Source organism: Camelus bactrianus, unplaced genomic scaffold (assembly GCF_048773025.1).
Source record: "Camelus bactrianus isolate YW-2024 breed Bactrian camel unplaced genomic scaffold, ASM4877302v1 HiC_scaffold_43, whole genome shotgun sequence".
Classification (NCBI taxonomy): Eukaryota; Metazoa; Chordata; class Mammalia; order Artiodactyla; family Camelidae; genus Camelus; species Camelus bactrianus.
The window spans coordinates 4,938,328-4,950,707 of record NW_027413959.1 but is presented as its reverse complement, the minus strand read 5'-3'; the positions used below and the strand labels follow the sequence as shown (position 1 = coordinate 4,950,707).

At 41.0% G+C, this 12,380-nt stretch overlaps 1 pseudogene; it reads right to left on the bottom strand.

The window, feature by feature from the left end:
• Positions 1-10,040, bottom strand: part of LOC141576895 (early endosome antigen 1-like) — a 64,298-nt pseudogene extending 54,258 nt beyond the window's left edge.
• Between the last annotated feature and the right edge of the window lie 2,340 nt (positions 10,041-12,380).

Here is a 12,380-nt window from a genome sequence, read left to right as displayed (position 1 = left end):
GAGGAGGATGGACACGGAGATGCAAAGACAAAAGGCCAGTGGTCTATGAGACTGTAGAGACAAAGAGTGCCGCCTCTGTCCCTGACACCATTCTAGGTCCTACTGTCCAGAGACTCAACTGTACAGCAGTTCTTGTTCTTAGATCACTTTGAAATCTTACAATAAATCCTTTCAACTTAAACTGATTAAATGAAGTTTATAATCCTTAAAAATAAAAAGCATTTGTTAGATGCTGTCCAAGGATGACAGATTACATTTATATATTAAATATTTTAGTTTTCTCTTCTCCATATATCTTGGAAGAATAATAGTGTGTGCTCCCTGTTTCTATTTCCTTACTTCCCAGCCAACCATTTTTCCCTATGACTCTCCTGAAACCAAACTAGACATGCCCAAACTGTTCCATTCAGTGGACTTCTTAGTCCTTATTTGACTTGACCTTTCAACATTCACACATATCTAATACTTGACTCCACCTGTCTCCTGAGTGCTGGACCTATATTTCCACCTGCCTGGTGAACACTCCATAGGGATGTCCACACCTCTAGTTCACGCTCATTTTCCTCCCCAAACCTGTTCTTCCTCCTCTTCTATTCTTTACCTTGGTCCATTCCACCAAAACTATTCACAAGTCAACAAGTCCTATTAATTCTCTCTCTTAATTTCTTGAAAATCAATCTGTTCTTTCCCTATCCCCAAAGCCGCTGCCTGAATTCAAGTCTTCATCATCCCTTGGACTGACAACCAGAGATCCAGAAATTCTGATTCAATGAAGGTACCTGAGAACATTTTTTGGGGGGATTCCAAAGGATTCTAATACATAACTATTGCTTTCTGTTGTTGGTCTCTCCCTTTATGGAGCCATCCTCTTTACACAGCCACCAAGCAGTCAACATATAGTACTGAAAATACAATACACTAATGGAGAAAGAAAGAAAGAAAACAAAGAAACCAAGAAAGAAAACAAAAATTCCCACCCTAAAGGAGCTCAAACTAGTAAGGAAGAAGTCAGGTAAACAAATCACAAAAACAATGTAATAAATTTTGCAGAACTCTGTAATGTAACAGCTACTGCATACTAAGTGTTTACTTAATGCTGGAACTGTGGTGAGTGATCTGTGAACATTATTTCATTCAATCCTTCCCCAATACTGTAAGGTACATATTACACTCAATTTACAGATAAAGCAACTGCGTCTCAGAGAGCTTGAAATTTTGCACAAGATCTCACCTTCATGAGTGGAAGAGCCCAGGGCTTAAATGACGGTCTAATTTCAAAAGCCCATTCTCTTAATTAGTCTGGGGTGCTTTGGGAGAAGGGAAAAAAAGCAAGCAAATAACTCCTAGTATCACCTAAACTGAGCAACGTGGACAAGTGATGGTAGGGTACTCTGAGCAGAATAAAGAGTTCTATAGAGATGAGGGGATGAGAGAACAGGAAAGTTGTGTGACACACAATTAGTGAAGACGGCAAGGTCAGTGCACGTAGAGAGGTAGTTGGAGATGAGCCTGTAAAGTGTAAAGGAACCAGAGCAGTATGGGCCTTGCATGGGTCATCGGTAAAGAGTCTGGACATCTTCTGTGGGCACGGAGTAGTCACCAATAGATTTTAGACAGAAAACTGATTCACCTGATTTGCTTTTTATAAGGATTACCTAGGAAAAATATTTTAAAGGGTTTTCCTTATTACAAATTAGATCATTTGGAAACTTTCCATGGCTCCATATTATCTATTGTATAAAGTCCAAAATTCTGTCCAATCTCATCTCACAACTGTCCCCATCCACATGCAGAAATACCCACAAATTCCCATATGCTGTGCTAGGCTGCTCTGTGCTTTGGCATCTGCCTGGTCCTTATCTCTAAAAATGCCTTCTCTCTCTTGCTCCACCTTGCCTGAGTCCCTCTGGCTTCTGCAAACCTTCAACAATCTCCATTCCCTGTCTCCCCACCTTTCACCACGGAATTAGTTGCTTTTTCTTTGTGTTCACACTCTTCCTCTGTGTATCTATTAACACTTATCACATTGCTTTGTAATTATTTATGTCTTCCCCATTAAAACTCAAAAGTTCTTTTTATTCTCCCAGCCCAGCATAGTAATTAGCACAGAATAAATGTTCAACAGTATAATGAATGACTAACTTCACATACACACATAAACATGAATTTTTTAAAAATAAATGATAATAACAAGGGAGTGATAAGAAAGCTGTTCCCTGAAGAAATCTGGAATATGTAATAACAAAAAATCAACATTAGCGACAGCTAACATTTATAGAAAACTTACTATGTGCCAGTTACTATTTGAAGATCTTCACATGTATTAATTCATTTAATTCTCACAACTCTATGAGAAGGATACTATTGTTATTACCATTTTAAGAGAAACTGAGAAGTAACTTGCCCGGAGCTACCCTGCTAGTAAGTGAGTACAGATGCCACCCCAAGCAGTCTGGCTCCAGAGTTCAGGTTCTTAACCACTAATTATACTATCCCTTTAGCTCAAGTGAAAGACCATCAGTATATGAAAACAGTTCTAGCCCTAGTTCTTTTATATCTTAATCTCTTTTTCACTCTTAACACACTAAAGATAAATTCTACACAGTGAGAAAAAAAATTCCACTTTTTATAGTTTCGTATTTTTTTTAATTGAAGTATAGTCGGGTTGCAATGCTGTGTTAATTTCTGGTGTACAGCACGGTGATTCAGTTATATATATCTTTTCTTTCCTATCTTATTCTTTTTCATCATAGGCTGTTACAATGTATTGGATATAGTTCCCTGTGCCATACAATAGAACCTTGCTGTTTATCTATTTTATGTATGTGTAGTAGTTAGTATCTGCAAAAATAAATAAGTAATAATTTCATCAAATAATTATGTAACTAATCTGGGACACCTTCCCTAATATCTTACTTTAGATCAAGGCCCTCTTGCTGTAAGCTTTTGGGGCTCCCTGTGCTTTTCCTTCCTAACACTCACCCGAGGATGTGACCATATACTTAATGTGATTCTTTTAAAAGTTCCTCTGTCCTCCCCTGGATATGAAGCTCCATGGGGTTCAGGTCTGTTTTACTCATCAGTGCATCCACAGCACAGAGTAGGCCCAAAATAGATGTATGAGAAGTAGATATTTTTCAAACGGTCTTCCCTATTCATCACTTTTTTTCCTGCTCACATTGATATCAACCTTATGCAAGTCATAATTACTTAGTGCCTAAAATATTAAAATCAATCTCATCTGATCTCTGCTTATACCCTCCTATGGTTTTAATATATCACATGCAACACCAATAAATTAATCTTCCTAAAACCTTCAATACTCATTCAATAAATATTACCTCCTATTGTGTGCCTGAAGGAAACCAGAATATGTCACCACAAAATATGCCACTTTGGCATACTGATTATTTTTAATTAAAGGCATTTAAGAAAGAGCAGGTGCAAGAACACTCTGACCCTCATTTCTTCCTGAAGGCAGGAGATAAAACTCCCATGTGAAAGTCACTCTAACTGTACCAGGAGGAAAGACGTTCTCATCACTAGGGGCAGAGGATGTGGGGGCTGAGAAATCTGTACAAACAAACCTTGTTAAACTAACACTTATCTTCCTAGTTAATTCTTCACCATTTAGTTTCTCAACCCAAAACCCTTTGTCTTGTCAGTTCTTCACAAATCTTGTTTCTTTGTCTAAAAGGTGTAAGTGTTTCCTGCTCTGGTCACGTCTTCAGGTCTTCATTCTCATGTGAAGGCTCCCATGTACATGTAAAAATTTAATGAAATGTGTATGCTTTTTCTCCTGTTAATCTGCCTTAGATGAGTCTGATTATTAGGCCCAGCCAGAGACCCAAAAAGGGTAGAGGAGAATTCCTCTCCTACATACCAATTTCACTGCTTAATAAATAAATCCTTTTAATTTCCTAATGCCTATAGGATGAAGTTCAAAATGTCAGACTTGTCTCCTGAAAAAAATAAATAAGAAAGCCACCCCAGACCTTAGTCTTTAATGCTATTCCCCATTAAAAGGAACAGGGTTCCTCAGAGAAACAGCTAATTTCAGGGCTGGGAAAGGGTAGATAATGGATAAGCTTGGAATACCTAGAAATTTACACCAGAAAGTAAGGAACAATTCAAAAAACTGTCAGGGGCACATCAAAGAACACAGGAGCCACCTGAAGGGGCTCCCACTGTTCACATTTGGGACAATTTGAGCACCAAAATAATTAAGTACAGTGATGAGTTATGAACCACTTTTTAAAAATGAAATTATGAGTCCATACCAACAGGAAGGAAAGAGGAAAGGAAGGTAGGTAGGTAGGTGTAGGAAGGGAGGGAGGGAGGGAGGGAGACAGAGGAGGCAGGGGAGGCCAAGGACCAATTGGTAAATACATAAGGAGTGCTGGAGTGGGAAAATCATCAGTTTGCAGTCACTATAATAAAAATTAGATCTAGCAAGAATCAACAATGAATGGTAAATATAGGGAAAATTCTTGATAAAGAGCAAGATATTTGCATGTTCTCATAAGTATCTGCCTATTAACTGCAAAGGAAGAAAAATAATCATTATCATACTGTCAAAAAATTGGGCTACACCTTGATCTTTGACAAGGTAATCAATATTAACATCACCTATGAAGGACCAAAAGACTTCATGGACCTCCAGGTGTCATAACCAGAGAAGGACACAACTTCTTGGCCAACTTCTGATCAAGAATGCATAATCTCAACCTAATCAGAAGAAAATGTCAGACAAACACAACATGAGGAACACTGCAGGAAAAAAAAAAAAAGCAGGACAGTATCTGTATTCTTCAAAAATGTCATAAATTACCAAGAAATACTGTGGAAATTTTCCAGACTAAAAGAAGCTAAAGCAACAGAACAACTACATTAACCCAAATTGGACCCTATACTGGTGAGGGGGAAATGCTACAAAGACATCAGATCAATTGAAAAAAAATGCAATTATGAATAGTATACTGAATCAACATAACTTCATGAAGTTGACAACTATACTGTGTCTATGTAACAGAATATCCCTACTCTTCATTGAAGCATTCAGAGGTAAAGAACCATAACTGATCCTTAACTGATTCAGGGGAAAAAGAAAATTACACAGAGAGAGAGAGAAAATAGGAGAGAAAAGGATAGAAGAGAAGAAAGTGGGCAAATAATAAAGTAAATAGGATAAAATAGTAACAATAAGTAAATCTAGATAGAGTATACAGCTGTTTCTTGTATTATTCTTGTAACTTATTGTAAGTTTGAAATTAGTTCCAAATAAAAAGCTAAAAATTATATAATACATGTATTCAAGCAGACCTGCACTGTCCAATACAGTAGCCACTACCTACAAGAGGTTATTGAACAGTTCAAATACAGTTAGTCCAAAGTCAGGTGTGCTGTTAGTACAAAATACAAACCAGATTTCAAAGACGTAATACGATTAAAAAAAAAAAACTCATTAATAATTTTTAAGACAACTCACTATATCACTTTTATATTGATTGTATGTTGAAATATTTTAGATATATTGGGTCAAATGAAATACATTTCAAAAATTAATTTCACTTTTTATTTTTTTAAATGTGGCTACTAGAAGCTTTAAATTACATATGTGACTCGTTTGCATTGGACAGGGCTGAGCTAGACAATCAAGAATCTCCACAATAAGGTGTCAAGACTATCTTTGAAAGTTTCTCTCAATTTCTTTCTGCTCTAAACAGACCTCTATCTCTAAGTCACTTGGTTTTAAGCTACTTACAGATACTGTATTTTATTCACTGTGGTATCTCCAGTATCCATGGAGCACATATCCAGTGTTATAAACATCTGTTTATTGAAAAGCAATATGCAAAGGAAGGAAGGAGAGCAGGAAGAATGAACTCATTCCCATCTCTGAGTTTTTGTTTATACTGTAACTCTTTCCTAGAATCAAAGTAATTCTCTTCCTCTTCTAATCACATTCTTCAAATCTCATGCCCATTTTCATCAAGGAGACTCCCCACTCACACAAGTTCATTCTGATCATTCCTCCTCTGTACTACTACAGCCTTCGCTGTCTGTATCATTTACTTTGGCACTAACTTATGTAAGTTCCCTGAGGGAGAAGTTAGGTCCCATATTTTCCAGGGTGAGTGGCATAGTGCTAACCAAATCAGTTGAGTAGTGAAAAAAGGGTAACAAGGTGCCAGAAACAGGGAAATGGTTTGACAGTAGTAGTCTCAGTTTTGACTACTACTACTACAATATACTGTGTTGCCTTAGATAAATCACTTAATCTCAGTTCCTACTTCCTCATTTTTAAAATCAGAGAGAGAGACCTGTTAACCAAAAGAGAAATGTTCTATTTTCACAATTCTAAAATTAAATCCATCTTTTTCTTTAACATTATTGACATACACTAGTAAAAGGCAATCTAATACACTAATGTTAAATCACAGTAAGATCCTTAAGAAAGAAACAGCAATAAAGTTTATAAACTGCCTAAAGTACTAAATGCTGATAGTCTTTCCAACCATGAAGCACTTTAAATTCACATTTCTCTTCAAGGCCTATTAAGCAAAATAGTCAATACATACCTCAAATTTTTTTTTCACTCAAGCCTCAAAGAAACACCTTTTAGTAGCTAATGGGAAAAAAAGAAAAACCAGAAACTAAATTTTCTATACAGTACCCTGGGACCTTATTGGTGATGTTCAAAGACTGTTATAATTGATTCTAAGCACATCATCTGTCTCTTCTTTCAAAAATGCTATTTAAAGGACACTATTGAGAAGAAAATTATAGCAGTTAAAATGAAAAGGCCACATAAAAACAGAATATTAAAGGTATGCGACTTAATTTCAAAGCATGGAGACCATTTCAGATAAACCTGTAAATCAGCAGTTTTAGTTTTAATCTTATATCTTATTATCTCTGCTGAGAAGTAAGATTATCAGGGTGGGGTAAAATAAAATGGTTGCCATGTTACATAATTCAAAGATTCAAGTTATCTTTGTTAGTAAATACCACCTGTGGAGTTAACACTAGTTAATTCCATTTACAAGATTTCTTCAAGGCTTTATCCAAATGCTGAGAGTTAACACTGACCCACCTGTAAGGCAAAAGCGGAACGCCTGCCAAGGGACTCTAGGTTGTCTCAGGAACTGGTCTGAGCTACCTCTGCAGCCTCATTTCCCATTAATTTCTGCACATCATTTCACCTTCTATACTTAATTGTTCACATTCCTCTTTACATTACCTCCCCCTTTTCTAACTTATTGCCCTGGCATTTGCAGTTTCCTCTGACTGACAGGCCCTCCCTTCTTTTGAGTTGCAAATATAACCTCCTCCCTGAAGTTTTCCTGATTGCCCCAAAACCCTCCCAGACACTATTCATTCCTGTATTACAAAGCACTGTCATTACTTTTAAATGTTCACTTCACCAACCAGCTGTGAATACTAAAGGGAGGGCCCAGATAGTATTTAACCTCAACTCCTAGCAGGTGCCTTGCATTTACTGATCCTTAATATAAGGACACTAAAAAAAGAAAGTTAAGTAATTAACTATGAGAAACAGCTGAAACTTTCCCATAAAGGCGTATATAAGTTTAACACATTGGTTCTCAACCAGGGCAATTCTGCTACTAGGTGACAGCTGGTAAAGTGTTTGGATTTTTTTTTTTTGGTTGTCACAATAGGAGGGTGGAGATTTTGGGGGTGCTACTGGCATCTACTGAATAGAAGACAGGGATGCTGCTAAACAACTTACAATGCAAAGGACAGCCCCCTACAACAAAGAACTATCCAGTCACAAATGTCAATAGCGCCTTGATTAAGAAACTCAGTTGTCAAGTGGGGGCGGGGCACGTGTAGCTCAGTGGTAGAGCGCGCGCTTAGCATGCACGAGGTTGTGGGTTCAATCCCCAATACATTCATTAAATAAATAAATAAACCTAATTACCACCCCCCCAAAAAGTAGGTAAATAAAAAAATCTTAAAAAAAAACTCAGTTGTCAACTCACTTATTCATATATGATGATTCCTTTTCACATCTCAGCAATGACCAGCATGAATTCCAATTTTGTAGTTTCAACTGAAACTTCGGTAGCTGTTACTGTGTATGCCCCAACACTAAAAGTTATCTTTAATCATCGTAATGCTTAACAACATTAAACCAAGAGCACTGGAAAGCATATTTCTGAAGGCTAATCTATAACTACTGGAAGCTACTCCTAAGTCAGAAAACACTTTGTTTTATGTATACACTTTAAAGCAAACCACAAGCAAACTAATTTTCAGCTGTGAACTGTGTGAAAGAAACACAATCTGAGGCATGAGGTAATTAATCAGCTCCTTTAGGTCTGATAAAAGAAAAATCTCTTAAGTACTGCAAATAAATCATGCACAGATGTCTACTGTTGAACACAGGAACTGATGGCCACAGTAAAGGGTATGCATGACTTTACTGCTGCCAAAATCACCATTTATCGAGGTTTCAAAAACCTCTGACAAAACACTGTAAAAAAATAAATCATCAAATGTCAATACAGGGTAGCAGATTCAGAAGTTAACTATTTTTCCCCTTGATAGATGACCAAGTTTCACATGACGAACATTTCACGAAGCTATGCAGGCGCAAGGACACTCCCTTTCTATATAGTGGATGACTCAACTCTCTTTGGTACATTCTTTGACTGAATACTACAAAATTACTAATTCCTTCTGTCCTTTGAACTACTTATCCTACTCCCTCAGTAACCAATTATTAGGTTGGCCGCCAACTTTTCAATCATTTCTATTTTGTTGCACCCTATCAGTATCAAAAATAAGTTGGGGGGGCGATCCAAAACAAAAACTTGCGTACAGTAACTCTTACAAGGATTTTGTTATTCTAGGAACTGATTCCTAAACAGTACACCTACAGCTTTCCAATGCTCTAATCTTTACGTCTTAAGGTTTTTCCAGGTTTCAAACAGATAGCACTGGCAGAAAGTAAAGGAGTAAGTGTATGCCGCTAGACAAAGCTTACAGCGGATTTATTTTGGATGGCTCAAAAAACATACTGGGCTGGGAGGGGGAAACGCACTTTCAATCGGGGGAAAAAAGTTTCCAACAGTAATACCTTCCTTTGCAGCTAACTTTGCCAGTAAGTGTCCGTACCACGATTGGACCGACGCTAGGCCGGGTTTCACCACATTACCCTGCAGGGTTGTCTAGACGAGAAAACCAAGCCGTGTGTGGCAGGTGTGTGTCGTGTAAAGTTGGGGGGCAAGCTGGGCGGGGAGGCTGGGGAAAGAGCCCAGCTAGCCTCCCGCGATCTCCCACGGGGCGTTCTCCAGACCGGAGGGCGGCTGGTCGGCCAGTCCCCAGGGCACTAACTCCATTTTCACCACCGTTCCAGGATCTAGAAGGAACGCGCTGTCTCCACCCTCCCGCCCCGCCGCCCAATCTCACTGACAGCCCGCGAGGGAGCGGGTCCCGGGCCTGGACGCGCAGGGCGGCGGGGAACCGGGCGCCGCCCCGGCCCCGGCCTGCCCCCCTCGCCGCCGCAGCCGCCGCCGCCGCCGCCTCCCCACCGGCCCGCCCGCCCCTGCCCCCGCCCCCGCCCCCGCGGCCCGGCCCCGGAGCAGACGACCGAGGCCTAATAGCCGCCTGGGCTGCGGGGCCTAGAGAAAGGAAATGCGCTGAGGAGGGGGCGTCCGCGCCACCACCTCGGCTCCTCAGCGCGGCGGCGCGGCGGCTTCTTCGGCCTCTGGGCTCGGGCTCTCCCGCTCACGTGCTCCTGGAAAGACGGTTTCACTCTCTTACCCTCTGTAAAATCCTCCTTAACATGGTTTAAACACCACCCGGTGCCGCCGCGGTGACTCTCCGGACCCCCCGCGGGGCCACCCACTACTTGCGGGTGCGCGGGCGGGAGGGACTGAGCCAGAAGTGGCCTGGGGAGGAGGTCGCTCAGGCGGCCCAGACTTCCCCACAGGGGGCGAGAGGGAGAGCGCGCGAGCGAGCGACGAGTTAGCCAGCGAGCGCCCGCCCGCCGGGCCGCCCCTGTAACTGACAGCTGGGCGGACCAGCCCGCCTCCGCCGCCCCGTCCCCTAGGCCTGTCCATCCGCGGTGGGCGGGGCTGCAAGGGGCCTGGCCCGCGCCTGTAGCCAATCGGAAGCGGCGGCGGCGTGGGCGGTTGCGTGACGGACAGGCGGCGGGACGCTGGCCCCGCCGCTACTTCCGGCTGGCTGGGGAACGCCGCGGCCGCCGGGCGCACGCCTGCGCTCCGTCAGAGGACGCGACCGCGCGCAGACCGCGTACCCGAAAGGGGGGCTTGGGGGACCCTGACCGCGACGGAAAGAGGGTCTCGGGGCGGGTACCTGCGACGGCACCTCACATTGCTCTGTAAAATTTGTCAATGTGATCCTGGCCTTGACTGTTCGGACTACACCGTCATTTCTGCTGGAAGCGCTTAGCCCCTGGGTGGAAGGAAAGGAGAGAATCGCAGACACTATTAACCAGACTGTTGGGCTTCCCTCTCCTGGTCCAACCCCTCGTTCCTTTTCCTACTCCCTTCCTGTTTCTAATTTCAGCCAAAAGAAAAGTAAAGAATCGGAAAAAAGGGTAGGAAGATATTGGAATTTGAGTTGGTAAAAGAAGTTTGGGGTCGTCCTTTTTGGACTATAGCGACAATGTTTAATGCACTGATACCGCTAACGTGTTGCACTATCTAAAGCCCATGCTTGTCCAAGGAATTTTAAATCCTCTTCTGATAATAGATGTGTGAAGTGAATCGACATTAATGCGTCTGTTTCGTAGATTAAGAAAAATGAGGTCACAGAGAAACAGTGTGCCAAAACAAGGATGTGGACTCGGAAGTGGACTTGGAACTGACTTCCAAGCACGATGTCATCATTTAAGTTCAAAAACCACAGCTCCAGAATCGTATCATTATGCCAGTAATCACAAGCTAAGAAGTTCGACTTTTACCCCCGGTGAGGGTCGGGGAGCGGAGAAAAGCCTTTAATATTGTTTAAACGGGGAAGGAGGCAGGGGAAATAAGGTAACTAACCTTGCTGGGGTGGGGGAATTTGAAGTCTATCAAACAATGAGTGGAATGCCTACTGGAATGTCTAATGGAATGCTTATTAGGATATAATTTTGATCTTTTGAAAAGATGCAACAAATATTTTCAAATGAGTCCATGTAAAAGTATTTTGTAAAGTGTATTTTATGATGTAATATGTTGTTTCTATCCCAAACATGTTTTTTTTACTATGTGTGTCTGTATCCGTGTCTGTCTATAGTGCAGCAAAAGTCATGCCTGTAACTAATACATTATTAATCACTATTGATAATAGTGCACTTAAATACTTCTAGAGAAACATAGAAAATCACATACTCTTTGATCTTTCCAGACACAGGTGCTTTATTTTCAGACACTGAGAAATATTTTTAAGAACACAGGGTGATAAAACTGTATGACACAATAAACATATATTTAGTCTCTACCCCTGAGTGATATCCAGACAGGATGTTAAGAACATCTTTTTTTCTAGTATTTAATCTTTGACCCTGTTTCCTGACACCAGAGCATCTAAGACCCTTGGAATCCCACAGTGCTGCGTGTCTTTTTGTATGCTAATGAAATGATGAGTGGTTAGAGTCATTAGCTTTAGGCTGATCTCTAGAAAGACTAAGGCAAGATTAGAAGGTTGGAATTTTCAGTCCCACCCCCCACCACCCCACCTCAAGGAGAGAAGACAGGCTGAAAAAGTTAATCATCAATGGCTGAAGATATAATCAATCATGCCTGTAATGGAACCTCCATAAAAACCCTACATAATGAGATTTAGAGAGCTTCCAGATTGATGAATGTAAAGATGCTAGGAGAGTAATATGTCCAGAGAAAAGACGGAAGCTCTGCACCCCTTCTCCCATACCTTGCCCTACGCATCTTCCGTTTGGCTGTTCCTGAGTTGTACCCTTTGTAATAAACCAGTAATAGAAAGTAAAGTATTTCTGTGAGTTCTGTGAGACATTATAGCAAATTATCAAACCCGGGGAGGATGTTGTTGGAACCCCCAATTTATTAGCCAGTAGGTCCAAAGTATAGGCAACAACCTGGGACTTTCAACTGGTGTCTGAAGTAGAGGGCATTCTTGGTGGGACCAAGTCCTTAACCTGAGCCATTCTTGGTGGGATCTGTGCTAACTCTGTGAAGTTATTGCCAGAATTGAATTAAATTGTAGGATGCCCATTTGGTGTCCAGAGAATTGGAGAATTGCTTAGTATGGAGAAAAAAACTACACACATTTGGTGCCATGAGTGTTGTAAGTAGAGAAATGAAACAGTTTTTCCATTTAAACTGACATTTGCTTCTACTTTTTTGTTTTTCAAAAATTAATTTAGT